The following is an 18465-nucleotide window of genomic DNA, read 5'->3' as shown; positions in this document are numbered from 1 at the left end:
CTTGCATAAGCCAAAACTGAACGGATTACGTACTTAAAGTCTTATTTCGAATTTTACATCTTGACGTATTAAAGACTGATTAACCGGAGTTCCACTGATGATTGGACTGTATAAAATATGTCTTGAACCGACAATTTGTTTTTTGAGAAAAAGCATTTAATATTTATTTTATTACATTAGTATGTATTTTTAACTGTGAAGTTTGTGCATTTAAAAAATCTAATCACATGCAGATTATTATATTTTCATTTATTTCCAAATTCATTAAAAGTATTTTTTTTACAATTTACTGCCTAATTTTGTACTTTATGATTAATAAATAATTATTGTAAATATGCTATGTAACTTATATTGTGACCTTTATTGGCAATTGAAATTGAATTGTAAGTAAGATATTAATGATAATAAGATGCATTACTGATGTATCTAATAAGATGTATTATTGATGACAGTACTTAAAATTAATTAAAACTGTAAGATATATGGTAAAAAGGTACTATTCTATTTTCGGGACTAGAAATGTATGTATTCATGTACATGTGCGTATACACACGTGCATAGGCCCACCAGTGGCCGAGTGGCAAAATCTTTGAACACTGAGTTTAAATCCAGGCAAATTGTCTGGCTTCATGGGCGTTTTCGTGGTTTTCCCCATTTGTAAAGTATGTACCAGCCAGTTTCCTTAAGAAAGTCCTCCACAAAGGCATCCCTTCCCACAGGCAGATAGTCCTAGTGTGCTTTGCCATACTAAACTAAAATGAAACCAAAACCACTCGTATATACATACATTACATCTCTGAATCCTCTCCTGATAACAGAAGAGTACCAGTTAAAATTGGGCTTTTAAAGATATGTGAAAAGAGTTTTGAATTAAAATCCAGACTATATTTTATTATCTTGTAATAAATACATTGGACTTAAGATCACATTGTAACTATTTAATATGAGTTCCACTAAGCTGTCAATAATGCTCTATATTTACATTAAGTACTAAAATCAAGATCAGAATGTTATGAATTAGTGTTATCGTTCGCATTAGTCCATTATTAGTCCATAGTATTATTGTTCGCATCATATTTAAGTCCATTCTATTTATAATAACACTATTTATTATTATTATTCTATTTATTTAAGTCCATTCTATTGTCCATAATTTAATATCCATTCTTAACAAATAAGAACAATATGATACTAATTATCACATTTATTTATTTATAAGTTCTATGAATTGCAATAATTTCCTTTTCCGATATCTTCTTTCACAAAATATTTTCACTCTAGAATTCATTTTTTAAATGTTAATTTCTCTACATCGTAAGTAAAATATATGCACACTTTATCGATGGAAAATTATTTAATTAAAATGTTCAAAGTATATGTTACAGAAAACATACTGACATTATTTATATTAAAACTTATTTATTTATTATAGTGAAATAATCAAATTCCCAGATTAATAGATAGAGTTTGAAAAGCAGAGGTCTAAGATATCATGTAGCATTTATTTACATAAGAATGACTGGTAGGTTATGATTTCGTTTCGCCGGCGCAAATCTCGCCAAGCAGACTTTATTGGCGACAACACACAGTATACACATAAAAAATTTTAACAAATGTTAGTTCTAAGAAATTTTTATTTTGAAGCCATAAACATTTTAATATCGTTTAAAATTTTGTAAAAAGACATTAATTTAAGAATTTACTGTGCTTTCATGGTGCTACATCCTGATTCGCCGTTTCATATCACGTGACCCCAAGTGATCTCATCTCACATAAACTAAGCTACAAAAATCTAATTCTCTCAGTAATTTCCTATATTAATTTCAAGTTAAATCTTAATTTGGATTACGAATTTAAATGCAAGAATTATTTCAGTTCGCACGAATAGCTTACTCAGATATTATGTGAAACCGCATTGCTTTACTTCGCTAGTGCATTCTCATTAGAACGGATGAATTTAACCCTTGACTTTGCGTTTTCTATATTTTCGCCTTCGGGTGAGCCGTGTGATTGCATTCTTATTGACTTAATTATTGCAAATTGCCTTGGGACATAAAATTGAACTATCTGGTAAAAATTCTATATAACCGTATGCTAGTATTGAAAGAAACAATCAATCTGATAAGAAATGGCTGCAACTTGTTTTAAAAATGAGGTGTAAAAGGTTACCAGCGAAGAAATTCCGTTTGGCATCGGTTGTGCCATTTTTGGCGACTTTATCGCTTGCTCCGGCAAAATGGAAAAGTACCAAATGACTGTATGTACATAAATGATCACAAGTTATCTTTTACTCAGACATTTCATGCTAACCTGCTTTTATTGCATTGGAGTTTTAAAAATAAGTATTTTTAACGATTTTTCTACTACTGTTTCGAAATTCAGATTTTTATGCCAGTCAGATATGATTTTCTTCCAGTATACATAATTAAATTATTTATTTCTGGAATCGTCATCGAGTAATTTAAAACATAACACTTAGTACTATTACAAAGTTTAAGAATCCCAAGATATTCGTTTTAAAGTTTTTAACGTACTGCTTTTCATCACAAATATATATATATATATATAAACAAAAGTGTAAACTTGTAATATTGAAAATTTCCATCTTAAGTAAAATTATTGTGACTACATAATTTCAGCACAAACTAAATATTACAGTATATAAAAGAATACAATATACTGCATGTAAAATTAATGATACGTATTAACACAGCCACCTTGGCTCAATTTCGATTTAACACATGAAAAGGTAAAAGTTACTCATTGGGTGTAAAATGATGTTTTTCTCAACTTTTCTTAAACAGATACCCAAATTATTGATATTTATCATAAATTGGCTTACCAAATGCATTTCCTTTTTGTTCCTTTTAGAATTTTTTTCGCAAAATTTTATATTCCTGTAGAATTTTCACCGTAGTTTTTTCCATTGCTGGCAAATTCCAAAGCGCATATTTTAAAATTGAGGCAATATCACAATTTGTTCATAAAAATTGTTGAAACTTGGAATACAACACAAAAAATGTCTACAAAAATGGCGAGATTGCCCTATTAAAGGATTGTTATGAGCATGGTTGGCAGAGTTTGCACAATTTAAAAATTTGACGAGTTCTGCTGAGTTGGTTGCGAGTAATGAATGATTAACATTGTAATATGTGCTTTTTTACTGTTAGGAATATAAAATTTTTACTTGTAATTAAAATCTGAATATGCTAATTATATATATATATATATATATATTTTGCCCTCTTATGTAATTTTGATAAATTAGCCACTATTTATTTTACATCAAAAATCTTCAGACTAATTTTAAATTTAGTTTCAGTGTGAATTTCTTTTGTGCTCTGCTTTCTTATGTTTAAATTGACGTCATGTAAAGCAAAACTATTAAAAATATATGAAAAGCAAACAAATGAAAGAGACAGATATGAAAATTTATCAGTTCAGTTTCACATCTATTCTGTACAGTAATACCCCTAAATTAATTGATAGGTGAGACTAATTAAAAGTACAACTTCACATACAGGATGTGTAAGAAAAATACATATATACTTTAACAGATGATATCGATATATTGGTTTCAAAGTTGAATTATCTTTATAATATGTAGTATGATATTTCCTTAACATGTTGGTGCTCTCACATATATGTGATACATGACAGTGAACCAAAATGGATTTGGAGGACTTTGACGGATGTTGTGTAGTACAGAAAATCGGTTAGGCTAGAGGTTCTTCATCAAAAAATTATGGCAGAATGTGCCTCAGTTCCCTCAGACACATCAACTAAACATTGTTCAAATAACTGCTCAGTATTGTGCTATGTGTCTGGCTGTTAATGGCTACCGCTGTAATACTTTGAGCAATTTAAGTAACTGTACAGGTTCATATTCAGGAATATTATATTAAACCTAGCATAACCTCTCATGGTTTTCCTCAACTGTAATGTGTATAAGAGCCAGTTTCTTTTTGAAAGTCCTCCACGAAAGCATCCCTCCTGTTAAGATGAGCGCACGTGAGTGCTTTACATAATTAAATAAACCAAACCAAAGGCCGAAACAATTTTCTTAGTAGAAAGGTATATGTCAATTCATTCATGTCAATATAAAATAAGATACTTATGTATTATCCCACCGATCGTTTGTGGAAATTTGGGCTATGGTAACCAAGTGCCAATCATTTCTATGGAATTACTAAAGGGCTCAATCATCCATAATTGGCACTAAATCATGCTATTTGGCCGGTCAAAGGGATAATACATAAGAACCTAAAACATTATTAAAATTAATGCAATGCATTTATGTGGATGCCAATGGTCTCGTATTTAACACGCATTTTCTAATTAGCATCTATTCTCCAAAGCCCCAAAGTCTTTTATCATTTGAGCAAAGGGATCTTTTGTCAAACTTGTGACGACTAACATACATTTTTCTGGTGGATTTGAAACTGTGTAACTTCATGTTCCCTTAAGTAAGGGGTGAATATTCCATAATATGTTAAGAAAACATATATTTATTTTCTCATATGTCTAACATTTTTCAGTATTATACTTAAATATAAGACTTCATGCTATATTTAAAATTTATGTATATATATATCAATATACCAGAGCCTGATCTCTACATGAAAAAAATCACATCGCAGGAAACTAAATTTGAGATTCACATTACATGCATTTCATTTAAATTATAGTTTTAATTTTAGCTTCAATATTATTCATTTCTTAGATCAAATCTTAACATGGACTATTTAGACTGATATGTTATGTCCTACATTTAGAAAACACTTCCTTTCCTGCAAAAAAGGTGCCCACCAGCAGCGAGCAGTAAAGTTGCTGAACACTGGTAGTTCGGTCTGAGGTTCGAATCCCGCGAACAGACTGGCTGCATGAACTTTTCGTGGTTTTCCCCATGTATAATGAGTATACAAACAAATTTCTCCTAGAAAGTCCTCCACGAAGGCATCCCTCTCCTTCGGCAGATAGCCCTCGAGACATTGCCATAATCACATAAACCAAACCAAAACCTACAAAAAGTTAGGAACAGATTTATCATTTTAACATGGTAAACCTTTTCTTTGTGATTACCTTTGAAACCGACTACTTCTCAATATACAAACAAATTCTGGTACTGAACATCTCTCTGAGATGCCAAGTTCTACACAGAATTAAAATCATGTAGAACTGCTGGTGGTCATTTTAGAGAGGGTTCGCTGTATTTATTAAAGGTAAGAAATTTATTCAACTATTTCTAAAAATGCAAATTAATCAACAAAAATCTAGTATTAAGTACTTTGTTTCTGTAAGCATAATTAATAATAACTTCCGAGTTTGATTTAGAGTGTATGATGACAATTTATTACATTCGTGAATGTCATTTGCTTGACAGAAATGAAGAATTTCTGTCGAGAAGCTGTTTTGCTTGGAGGGTTCGTTTGGTTTGGTTTGGTTGATTATAGAAAGCATGCAAGGTCTGTATGGGAGGGATGCCTTTGTGGAGGATTTTCTAACTAATCTTAACTAATTATTCCCCTTAATAACTTAAGTGGAAAAACTCTCATATCCATGTTACACATGTGGAAAACCAGGTCTGCTCATGCAACCAGCCTCTCCACCTGGAGTCAAACTCGGATTGAACTATCAGCGTTCCAGTCACTTTACCGCTCAGCCGCTTTTGGGCTCTGCGTGGAGGGCCATGAAGGAGAATAATTACATGCGCAGAAAATTGAATTCTAAACTATAATTCACATGATTATACATTGAAAATATATGTATGTGTGAATGTGTGTATACACACACGCATATAGAAACATATTTTGTTAAGTTTGAGACATAAATTTATATTTCTTCTGGAACAGTAAGGAAATAATACTTTAAAGAAAAATTTAAAAATCATTTTAACTCTGAAACTCTTGTAGTGTCCATAATAAACTCTCTAAACTTCAAACGTTTCTTACAGAATATGATGTGAATATTGCTTATATTACCGAAACCTTAGCATCACCTGGCAGTGGTTTAAAAATTGCAAATTATTTGACATTATAGATGTGACCTACTCGTCCATAGAGGAGGAGATACCGCCATCTATGTTAGAAATTCTCTTCAGTCTTGCATTAAAGAAGATCGACATCGCAACTATGAACTAGTTACTGTTGCTCTTCCCTACTACAGAAATATTTATTTCAAGGTTTTATATAATCCACCGTAGGGAGGCATATATGTCTATCAATGTGTCCACAAGTGTGCAAAATTTTCAAAAAGCGTGATACTTATTATATATAATAAAATGGTAAAGCACAGGAGGGCTATCTGCCTAACGAGAAGAATATTTTCGTAGAGTACTTTCTAAAGGAAAGGGGTTCGCATTCACATTACAGATAGAGAAATCAATCATGTAGCCAACCCGATCACCTGGGCTCGAAACTAGAACGAAATACCAGTACTCTGCAATCTTTAACCACTAAGTCATTAGCAGAGATTACCACACATGACAAAAAATAGCATCAGTGCTCCCTACATAGTCAGTTTTTATACATAATGTCTCAGTAATTGACACATATTCTAAAAATGAAGCCTTACAATTTCCCTCACAGATGTCTGAAACATTAGTTATCGTTGGGATTCTTTTAAACCCTTTAAACTGTTTCCTCTTCTACATAAAAGCTACATTTTTAAAGCAGTTTTCAATTGATTTCAAGAGATTAACCCCTTACATTGACTGTAATACAAATAGAAACTTACTTTTCTACTTCGAAGTGTCATTTTCTGTTCTGTCTATCCTTTATTGAATATCTTTTCTTTAATGAAATTTAAAAGCTTTTATAATACCCTAAAAAATTAAAAACAAATTTAGATTTTTTCTGCAGAAAGAGACACTAATGCTTTTCAGAAAGAGATCAGAGTTGTGTGTACTGCACCGTTACCAAATTAGTATAACTTCAATGCTTCAAGAAAGGGTGTAGGATACTGTTGCAATTTCCCTTTTAAAAATGCTTTAACATTTCTATTTTCATCAAACATTTTTTACATGTATCAGGAAAATATTTCTGTTTGTTTAAAATTTTACATTTTCGCTAACTTCTATAAAAAAAAGTAATATGATATTTTAAAATTTTTATAGTGTATATTCTGACATAAATATGTTTTTGATTTGTCATGAGACAGATTTTAAACTTTTTTTTATATTGTTCATTTTCCTATATTCATTTTTCCTTCACTTTTCAGAGGACGATGTTTCTCCTTCAGGGCACGTTTGGATTTTTTCAATCCATACGCTGCATTATTATCTTGATTAATATAACTAAATATACACACTAGAATTTTAAAGATTCTAGTTTATAAATCTAGTTTATAAATTAAAAACTGAACAAATTATAAAAAATCTACCTTTAAAATGTAAATAAAATTTTACATGTCGTTTTAATTAAACATTTGCCATCACTTTCAATATTTTATCCCATTAAAATAACTCACTATCTAAGTACCTTCTTTTCTTGTTCTTTCTAAAAGAGCTTTAAACATTTAACTGGGCTTTTATACGCTGCATTTTATTTGTGTCTTAATGCCTAAGGGCAAGTTTTAAAGAGCTTTTTATACACTGGATAAAAAGTGTTAAAGAGCAAAATAGCGCATTTAGCGAGAAAACTGCATTTCTTCTAAATCAACATACTTAGCAAGGACACATTTTGACTAAGGAAAGATACACTATTATTTTTACGTTCTCCATGATTTTCTAACATGGCTATTTATTCTCATCGATCGGTTCTTTTCTTAAAATTAAACCTAAACTTAGCCTAAGTTTTGTGAATATGTATTAGTAAAAAATTCATATCTTCTATTTTTTGCAAATTCTCTTAATGTTTCTATTTTTTATAAATCCTATTGATGTCAAGAAAAGGCAAAACTTCCAATGAAAGCTCGAAAATTTAACATATGTATGCTCTATGTGACATTTCAATATTTTCATTCTCATTTTTTCTCCTGCGTAAACATAATTCGTAACTTTAGACTTAGTAAACGTGCAGGCTTGAGCAATACATTCAAGTCACAGATGTCGTGCTTAATGTAGGAATAGCAGTAATACGAGTTTAATTATCGTATTGATGTATATAATATTATTTCAAAAAATTGTTAAACTGCATAATCGGTACTTAAAAGTATTTAAGGCCTTTAGATCAATTTAAATGAACTGTCCCTTATATTTAAAATAATAACGTCATAAATATATAAAAGCACCATTATAATATTTCGTATTTTTAACTAAAATTAAGGGTATGAAAATTAACTTGCATAAATAAGTCTAAGTTAATATGACCGTCTATAGCTCTTATTAGCTTGAAGTAAAATCATAAATATTTAAATGCTGAAAATCAAGAAACAAAATATTTAAGAAAGAGTCTAGAAGAAACTTGAAACATAAAAACTAGACATTAAAATACAAAGCAAAATCTTTTGCGAAAAAAGGAAGAAACAGGAAGAGAAGGAATCTAATAATATGTGAATAATATACTCTATGGGCGTGCAGAAAAAAATACAAAAAACCTTATATTTGGGAGTGTATTTTATGAACCCCTTGTCTAAATATCTAAAGAAAGCTATAAATCATTTTAATGCTCCAATTTGTTTTTAAAGAGGAGACTGTTCTTCGAAAGAAATCTTTGGATGGTGCGTAAACCATAATTAAACTTAAATGTGCTTCTTCGCACAGAAATTTGATTTAACATGATTTATGACAATTTTCATCATACGTGCTACTGAGGAATAGTATTATATAATTCAAGGAAACTAATCTAGACGTTCTGACTGCTGTCAGTAGTTGTCGTAATATGCCGCTGGATAGACAGTCGGCCCCTATTCGATGCTTTCAGCTTAGGGAATTCGGGCTAATCTGCTAATCCATTCACAAATATCGACAAATTACCTAACTGCGGAGAATGCAGAAAATATACAGAATACTGTATAACAAAGAATATTACAGAAAGAGGGCAAAATATTACAAGCACATGATTGCAGTGCCAACACAATGGCTAGAAATGAAAAAAAAAGGCAATCCGAATATAATACGAAAGTTGGACATTAAACCATGGCAACTTTTTATACTTAAATCGATCTATATATAAATCCATGTACACGTTTTGAGTGCTTTTAATACATGCAGTGCATCCGTAATAATATGAAACTTAAATATTCACCGAATGGATAATTTTTCTAAAGATAACAGCAATCAAGACAATAATTTAACTATACGCAACTCATTATAAAACGCATGATGAAATGTGTATTTTAATTCCTTAACCACACGAGGACTAACTAATTAAAGCGTAGGAAACCTTTGTGGAAGACGCTAAAGAGAAACTGGCTTGCTTTCACGTTACCTTTCGAGGAAACCACGAAACGTGCCGTGTTTCTAAACAACTGTCAGGGATTTGATCCAGTCCGTACTCCCGGTGATCTGCGATCGTATTCTTTCGCCGTTAATGGGCACTGAAGTGTGCATTAAAGATCTTGACTATACAAGTTTGGGTAGTCTAAATTTCACCATAAAATCATTTGTTTACAGCATAAATGTTTCAGGGCATAGGATGGTCCAAATGTATTATTAACCTATGTTCTATGCACAGATGTGTACGTTTCCATATCTATATATCACTGCAGATACCAGACATTAAACTAATAGATGTCTTTAAATATCCTGATTATCGGTGTTAGCAACTTATATGTCGCGGTAAAATGTTATGCTACACCATGCGTCGTTGTGCGAACTTTTAAAAAGCATAAGCTTGTACTTTTATGAATGCTTTCGTAATAGCTATCAACTGCTCAGCTGTTTAGTATTCTGTCATGTTAAATATTATTTAATTATATCCCCCGAAAAGATCGAGCCTACTGCCATGCCATTCTTTTGGTGTTGTTTTACGAATTATCTGGCACTCATAGTGTAATTGATTTAAGCTTCATCCTGTTGAAATACACAATCGAGTAACAGATTCATTCTTTATATTATCTGAAACCTTACTTCTTTAAGGTCGCCTTACAGCTTGTAGAAGCACCGAATAACTATAATATCTATGCTTGTCCAAGCGTTAAGCAAGAAAGTAAAAGGTCTGAAAGAAAAGCATTTATTCAAACTCACTGAAACTTTCACAGGTCACGTAATATAGAAAAAGACATTATAGTAGAAGAATGAAAGCTCAGTGCTCAATAAATATTAGATAGTTAATGCAAACGACCAAAAAATACTGGATTTTGAAATGCAAAGAAATTCATTGTCTCTGGATGTGCTGGAAAACATCTTGACAGCAACGACTCTTGCCAAGAACAAAATCTTCTATAAGAATTTAGAATATCTGTGTACTCATTCACACAACAGACATATTCTTGCTTAGTAAAGATTGTGATGAGAATCGTGAAGAAATGTTGCACGTCTTCATGGCCCACATCTGGTCTATGGTAGTAAGTTGAGTGATCTCCACAGCCATGCGATGCGAAGTAATGTTTTCTATTTTAATTACTAGTGGACAATACAAACCTAGTTTACTCGCGCATTGTCATGCAAAAAAAATGGCTTCAGAACCCACAGCCATAAGAAATGTTTGAATATACTGAACAAGAATGCGAACCATAGACTGCGAAGAAAGATGTGAAGATTATTGCAACCAACTGATATCAATTCTTGTTCTCATCAAACCACTGTATTTACTTTCGCGGATGTTACTTAATGTGATTAATAGATATCACTATTTTCTACCAGTAACTATCGGCGATCAGTCTGTAAATGGAGTCCTGATTAATTCTCAAACAGCGCAGAATTTCATTGTTGCCGACTCCATTTCGAGAAGCATGAAGTCCAGCTTAAATGAATTGATCTATGTTAGGATGTCAGTCAGATGCAAATCACAGATCATTTCGTATATAGGGAAATGCATGTAGCTGTGTGTAGAATATTTAAGAATATTTAGAATATTAAGATAACACTATTACTATCGACTGCTCAAAGTCTGACGCAAGTTGATGTGCAGTGCTTCACCGTTGGGTTTCCAACTACAGAAAACGGTATCCTGGGCGGTTGTTGCTCTTGGATGTCTATTTCTGATCTCCGCGATACTTTTTCTTAAATCTAACACCAGTTTCACTATCAGCTGGTGACGGAATGATTGCCATTTAAAAGGCAGCTTCTTCTGATAGGCATATTTAAGTATCTGATAATGCAGCTTTTCTAAATGCTTACAACTTAATCCAAGCGACACGTCTGTCAAGTAATTCATTTTATTACTTTACTGCTATCAAACATATATGATATTGTCGAATTTCTCTCTGGATATCTGATAAACTATGACATTTAAATAATAAGAGTTTTAAAATATAAAATTCAAAACAAAATATTATTTTCAACAGATGAAATAGGTTATTTAGATTGATTTATTTGTAATACGGAACACTCAAATGTTATCTACCATAAGTCCAATTTGTGGAGGACTTTTTAAGTACGGCTATATTCACATTATGTATGAAGAAAATTAGGAAAACTTCATATTACCAATTCATTTAAAAGAAGAGAACCACCAGTGCTTGTTTTCTGTAGTAAATATGATAAATTACACTAACTGGCTAGGAAGGCTTTCTGCCTAAAAAGACGCATACCTTTTTGGAGGATTTTATGAGGGAACCATTTATGCACCTAGCATCAGCTTCAAATCCGAGTATAACTCCCAATATTCAGCGGTCTTCTTCAATCGACCACTGCTAAGTGAATTACCGTTATTCAATGTTTCATTGACCATACTGTTATCTGTATGGTGCCTAAGAAGCTGTATGGTGCTCTTGCCAGTCATAAACGCAATCTTGTACTGCTTTCCACGATACATTTCGTGGGCTTGCTCTGATTAGGTGAGACAAGTGAGTTAGTCACAACAACAGTGATTCATTCACCTGGCTACTGACAGGAGAAAACCGAACCTAAACATACCTCGTTTTCTGGATTAAATATGGAATATTTATCACACACATATATCACAATATCATAACTTAGAACACAAAACGTGATAAATTAAAATGGAATAGTAGGCTTATGCCGAAACGTGACTATTCGGAGATAAATTACAATCCGGTCACAATTTTCTCATATTAATTTCGTGCAGTGGCCGTAATATTTTTGTACATGTGCAAGACCTTTTTTTCCACTTTCACATTCTTTAACACACTTAAAATAATCACGTGGTCACACATCGCTGGTAATGCACATTCCGGAGTCGAACACCTATAGATCGTCATGGCACCTTAGAACGGTATCGTGGCAGATGAATTTTAACACTGAGCATTTTCATCTACAAAATCGCAACCTTTAGTTCTGCTTCTTTACATGCAAAAATACGACGACACTCCATGTGAAAATATCAGGCACGATGAAACTCCATTAGCGCGACATGCAGGAACACAAAACCGCACAACGTGGGGCGTTGCTAATTGCCAAGCGACTACAGGTAGGACACGGGCGAAGAAGGGAAGAAACCAGTTTGACCGGTGGCATATAAGCAAAATGTACACTGCTAGGACAACGGCTTGAATTTGGCCAATGACAGTCCAGATGAGGGTCACCATTAACTCCGCCCACATGAGTGATGACACATTTCTGACGTTTGTTTACATTTTGCTGTTCGGAGTTACGAAGTGTGTTTTATGAATATACATTTAGTTTTTCGGAATGAAAGTGTTTATATATATGCGTATATATCTGTATATAACGATTTAATGTTTGTTTCTGAATATTAAGGATTACTCTACTGTTCCAATACAAAATTCGATCTATTCAGATGGAAGTTACTGATGGCTGGAAGATACATGTAAAGTGTGGTTTACAAATTATTCTGCATATTGATAATCAGAAACTTTTAAGTGATAACGACTTAAATCATCTAATATATAAAATGTACCTGCGAGAATTAAACCAAGTGAAGTTAATGTTAAGTTAGTGAATCCAAATGCTATTTTGTGTCAGTAATTAATGCAGTAAATATTTTGAATCAAAATGCCACCAGTAACTATTGCAATGAATTGACATAGTGTGTGTCAAGAAATCCTTAAAATACATTTCATATATATCTCTCTGAATATTTACAACATTATTAACTGTGCTTTGATTAAGAAATCAATATGCTTTACAGGATTCAATATGCTTTCTTAGAAATAAACTTCATTTCAATATTAGAACGTAAAGAGTATAAAAGATGAAAAGTGTGTCCACTCTAATAAACATATTGAAATGTAATTTAGCTGTGAAACTACTGAAGTTAAATGATGAACATGTTATTTCATAAGAACTGAATATATTTAAGATATGCTACCAGCTTTGATATTTCAAGACTGTTGGATATGCTTATCTATGAAGATTAAATTACTATTAACTGACAAATTATGGTTCTGGTAAAGCATATATCATATCTGGAATCTTAGAGAGGAAGTTCATTGTTTTTCAGAAATGTAAAGAAAATAATACTGAATAACTATAAGTGCTTAATGTAATAGACCTACTGAAATCTAATTTAGCTATAAAACTGCAAATGCTAAAGATGCTGAACATAATTTAGCAAGAACTGAATTTAGTAAGATATGTTACCAGTAATGATATTTCAAGACTATCGAAAATGTCTAACAATGAAGTATCATTACCTGTTCTAAAGTGTAACGCTGAACTGAATAAGTATACTTTTATTTCCAGGAAACATACCTTCAAGTGAATTGCTTGAATTAATCAAATTCAATTAAAAATAATCACTATTAACTGACATTATAGTTCTGGTAAAGCATATATGATATTTGGAATTTTCATTGTTCAGTATGCATTCTTAGAAAGGAAGTTCATTGTTTTTTTTTTTTAAATGTTAAGAAAATAATAGTGAATAACTGTGTATGTAATAGACGTACTGAAATCTAATTTAGTTTTAACACTGCAAATGTTAAATGATGCTGAACATAATTTAACAAGAACTGAATTTAGAAAGATATGTTACACCTATTTCAAGAATATCGAAAATGCCTAACAATGAGTTATCATTACGTGTTCTAAGGTGTAATGCTGAATTGAATCCAATAAGTATACTTTTATTTTCTGGAAACATACCTTCAAGTGAATTGTGTGAATGTGTGTTTATAGTTATTTACATCTAGTTAAATGCAGTAAAACTTACATAAGCCAAAACTGAATGGATTAAAAAAAATAACTTAAAGTTGTATTTCGAATTTTACATTTTGTCGTATTAAAGATTACCTGGATTTCCACTGATGGTTGGACTTGATAAAATATGTCTTGCACCGACAATTTTTTTTTCTGAGAAAAAGCATTTCATATTGATTTTCTGTGCCATTTTTGTGCAATTCTGAGATTTTTTTAAAGTGAAAATAAGTCGATGTGTACATGGATACCGAGTATGTGCAATTCTTAAAAACGTGTCAAGCAGTGGGGGATTCTGCACTTTACCCGAAATTCTATCGCAGAGTTTTCATCATGTGCATTTCCCAAATTGTTAAATCCATAGGATATCAAAAAAGAATTAAAAATTAAACTAGTATTTCAATGGCGTCTAAAGAAATATAGAACTATTATAAACTTGCGCAATCTGAAACCAGCACGTACGCTAGGTTTGGCACGCTGTTAAATGAGCGTGTTTGCTAGATTTGGCGCTCTCGCACATACATTTTCGCTGCAATTTGTTATACGGCCCTCAAAACGGAATAATACCGGACTTTCTAAGGGAAAATGGCTCGTATACACTTTACACATGGAGAAAACCACGAAAACGCCCATGTAGCCAGCCCGTTCGCTGGATTCGAACCTCAATCTCTCTCTCTATATATTGAAACAACTTATATATTATATATGTATGAGCCATGCATCAACTCATGGCAATTGAAATTGAATTGTTAGTAAGCAATTAATGATAATAAAATGCATTACTGATGTATCTAATAAGATGTATTATTGATGAAAGTACATGAAATTAATCAAAACTGCAAGATATCTGGTTAAAAGGTACTATTCTATTTTCGGAGCCAGATTTTGTATGGATGTATGTATTCATGTTACGTGTGTATGCACATACACTTATACACACGTTGAACGCTGAGTTCGAATCCAGCAAATTGTTTGGCGTCATGAGTGTTTTCGTGGTTTTCCCCATTTGTAAAGTCTATACCAGCCAGTTTCCTTTAGAAAGTCCTCCACAAAGACATCCCTTCCCACAGGCAGATAGACCTAGTGTACTTTGCCGTACTAAACTAAAATGAAACCCAAACCACTCGTGGATACATACATACATTGCATGTCTGAATCCTGTCCAGATAACAGAAAAGTATCGGTTAAAATTGAGCTTTTAAAGATATGTGAAAAGAGTTTTGAATTAAAATCCAGACTATAATTTCATTGTCTTGTAATAAATACATTGGACTTAAGATTGCACTGTAACTATTTAATATGAATTCCACTAAGCTGTCAATAATGCTTTATATTTACATTAAGTACTGAAATCAAGATCAGAATGTTATGAATTAGTATTATTGTTCGCATAAGTGCTTCAAATTTAGGAGTCCATTCTATTATCAATAATTTAATATTCATTTTTAATAAAAAAGAACAATATGATACTAATTATTACATTTATTTATTTACAAGTTCTATAAATTGCAATAATTTCCTTTTCCAATATCTTCTTTCGCAAAATACTTTGTCTATAATTCCTTTTTTAATGTTAATTTCTCTTCATCATAAGTAAAATATATGCACACATTATTGATGAAAAATTATTTAATTAAAATGTTCAAAGTATATGTTACAGAAAACAAACATATTGATGTCTATAATACATTTATTAAAACTTATTTATTTATTATACTAAAATAATCAAATTCTCAGATTAATAGATAGAGTTTGAAAAGCAGAGGTCTAAGAAATTGTGTAATATTTATTTACATAAGAATGACTGTATATACATAATGATCACAAGTTGTCTTTTACTCAGACATTTCATGCTAACCTGTTTTTATTGCATTCGAGTTTTAAAAATAAATATTTTTAATGACTTTTTTACTACTGTTTCAAATTCTGATTTTTATGCCAGTCAGAAATGATTTCCTTCGAGTATAGAGAATTAAATTATTTATTTCTGGATTAGTCATCGCATAAAAAAATAACCAAAATGTGAACTTGTAATGTTGAAAAATTTCTCTCTGAAGTAAAATTATTGCCACTACATAATTTCAGCACAGACTAAATATTACAGTATATAAAAGAATATAGTGTATTGCCTGTAAAATTAATTATACTTACATATTAACACAACCACCTTAGCCCAATTTGGATTTAACACATGAAGAGGTAAAAATTATTCATTGGGTGCAAGTTGAGGGTTTTCACAACTTTTCTTAAATAGATATCCAAATTTTTGATATCTATCATAAGTTGGCTAACATTATCAAATTATGAGAAGAAAAAATACTTTAGAATTTAAAATATAAATTTTAATTAGTCAATAAGGAAATAAAGCATGTTCATCTCCAAATCTTTCTGTAATTGTTTTGCCCTGTTCTTTTCCCTAAGTGGTTTGTTTTTGCTTGGAAAAAAATTAAATAATTTCAGAGACTCGGCATCACACAAACTTCAGCAGCATCGGCTATCTACCAAATGCATTTCCTTTTTGTTTCTTTTAGAAATTTTGTGGCAAAATTTTGTTTTCCTGTAGAGATTCCACTGTAGTTTTCTCCATTGTTGATAAATTCCAAAGAGTACATTTTAAAATTAGGCAAAAAATATCACAATTTGTTCATAAAAAATGTTGAAACTTGAAATACAACACAAAGAATATATACGAAAATGGCGACATTGCCCTATTAAAGGATTGTTATGAGTTTGGTTGCTAGAGTTTGACACATTTTAAAAATTTGACGAGTTCTACTGAGGTGGTTGCAAGTAATAAATTAATTGCATTGTAATATGTGCATTTTTTACTGTTAGGAATATAAAATTTTTACTTATAATAAATATCTGAATATGCTAATTATTTATTTGCCCTCTTATGTAATTTTGATAAATTAGCCACTATTTATTTTACATCAGTAATCGTCAGACTCATTTTAAATTTAGTTTCAGTATGAATTTCTTTTGTTCTCTGGTATCTTATGTTTAAATTGACGTCATGTAAAGCAACATAAAAAATATATGAAAAGCAGACAAATGAACAGATATGAAAATTCATCAGTTCAGTTTCATAGATATTCCGTACAGTAAAACCTCAAGTTAATTAATAGGTGGGACTAATGAAAAGTACAACTTCACATACAGGATATGTCAGAAAAATACATAGAAACTTTAACAGATGATATCTATATATTGGTTTCAAAGTTGAATTATCTTTATAATATGTAGTACGATATTTCCTTAACATGTTCGTATTCTCACATATATGTAACACATGACAGTGAACCAAAATAGATTTGGAGGACTTTGAGGGATGTTTTGTAGTACAAGAAATCAGTTAGGCTAGAGGTCCTTCATCAAAACATTATGGCAGAATGTGCAGCAGTTGCCTCAAACACATCGACTAAACATTGTTCAAATAACTGCTCAGTATTGTGCTATATCTCTAGCTGTTAATGGCTACTGCTGTGACTGAGCAATCTAAGTAATTGTACAGGTACATATTCATAAATATTATTATTAAACCTAGTATAGCCTATGATATGTATGATTTAATTAACTTATAATTAAGTTCAATACTAAAGCACAAGAATTTTCTTTTATTATTAAAGTGTGTGCATTTTTCTGATAGGCCTTTTATAAATATAGATGAATTTTAGTTTAATAGGACCGAGGGCCAGACCACTATCACCGAGTGGTAAAGTCGCTGAATACTAGATATTCAGTCCAGGGTTCAAATTTTGCCAAATGCGCTGGCTGCATGGGCGCTTTCATGGTTTTCCTCAAGTGTAATGTGTTTAAGAGCCAGTTTCCCTTTGAACGTCCTCCATAAAAGACTTCCCTCCTGTTACTCAGATAGCACTCGAGTGCTTTGCATAATTAAATAAACCAAACCAAACCAAGGGCAAAAGAATCACTAAACCGAGGGCACTAAATCACGCTATTTGGCCGGTCAAAGGGATAATATGCAAGAACCTAAAACAGTATTAAAATTAATACACTGCATTTTTGTGGATGCCAATTGCCTCGTATTTAGCACACATTTCTAATTAGCATCTATGTACCCCAAAGCATTTTATCATTTGAGCAAAGGATCTTTTGTCAAACTTGTGACTATCATACATTTTTCTGGTGGATTTAAAACTGTGTAACTTCACGTTCCCTTAAGTCAGGGATGAATATTTCACAACATGTGAAGAAAACATATATTTATTTTCTCATATGTCGAACTTTGTTTCAGTATTATACTCAAATATAAGACTTCATGCTATATTTAAAGTTTATAT

Source organism: Stegodyphus dumicola, chromosome 1 (assembly GCF_044657685.1).
Source record: "Stegodyphus dumicola isolate Sdum_Otavi_A_Nest chromosome 1, ASM4465768v1".
Classification (NCBI taxonomy): Eukaryota; Metazoa; Arthropoda; class Arachnida; order Araneae; family Eresidae; genus Stegodyphus; species Stegodyphus dumicola.
This window is presented reverse-complemented; position numbering follows the sequence as displayed.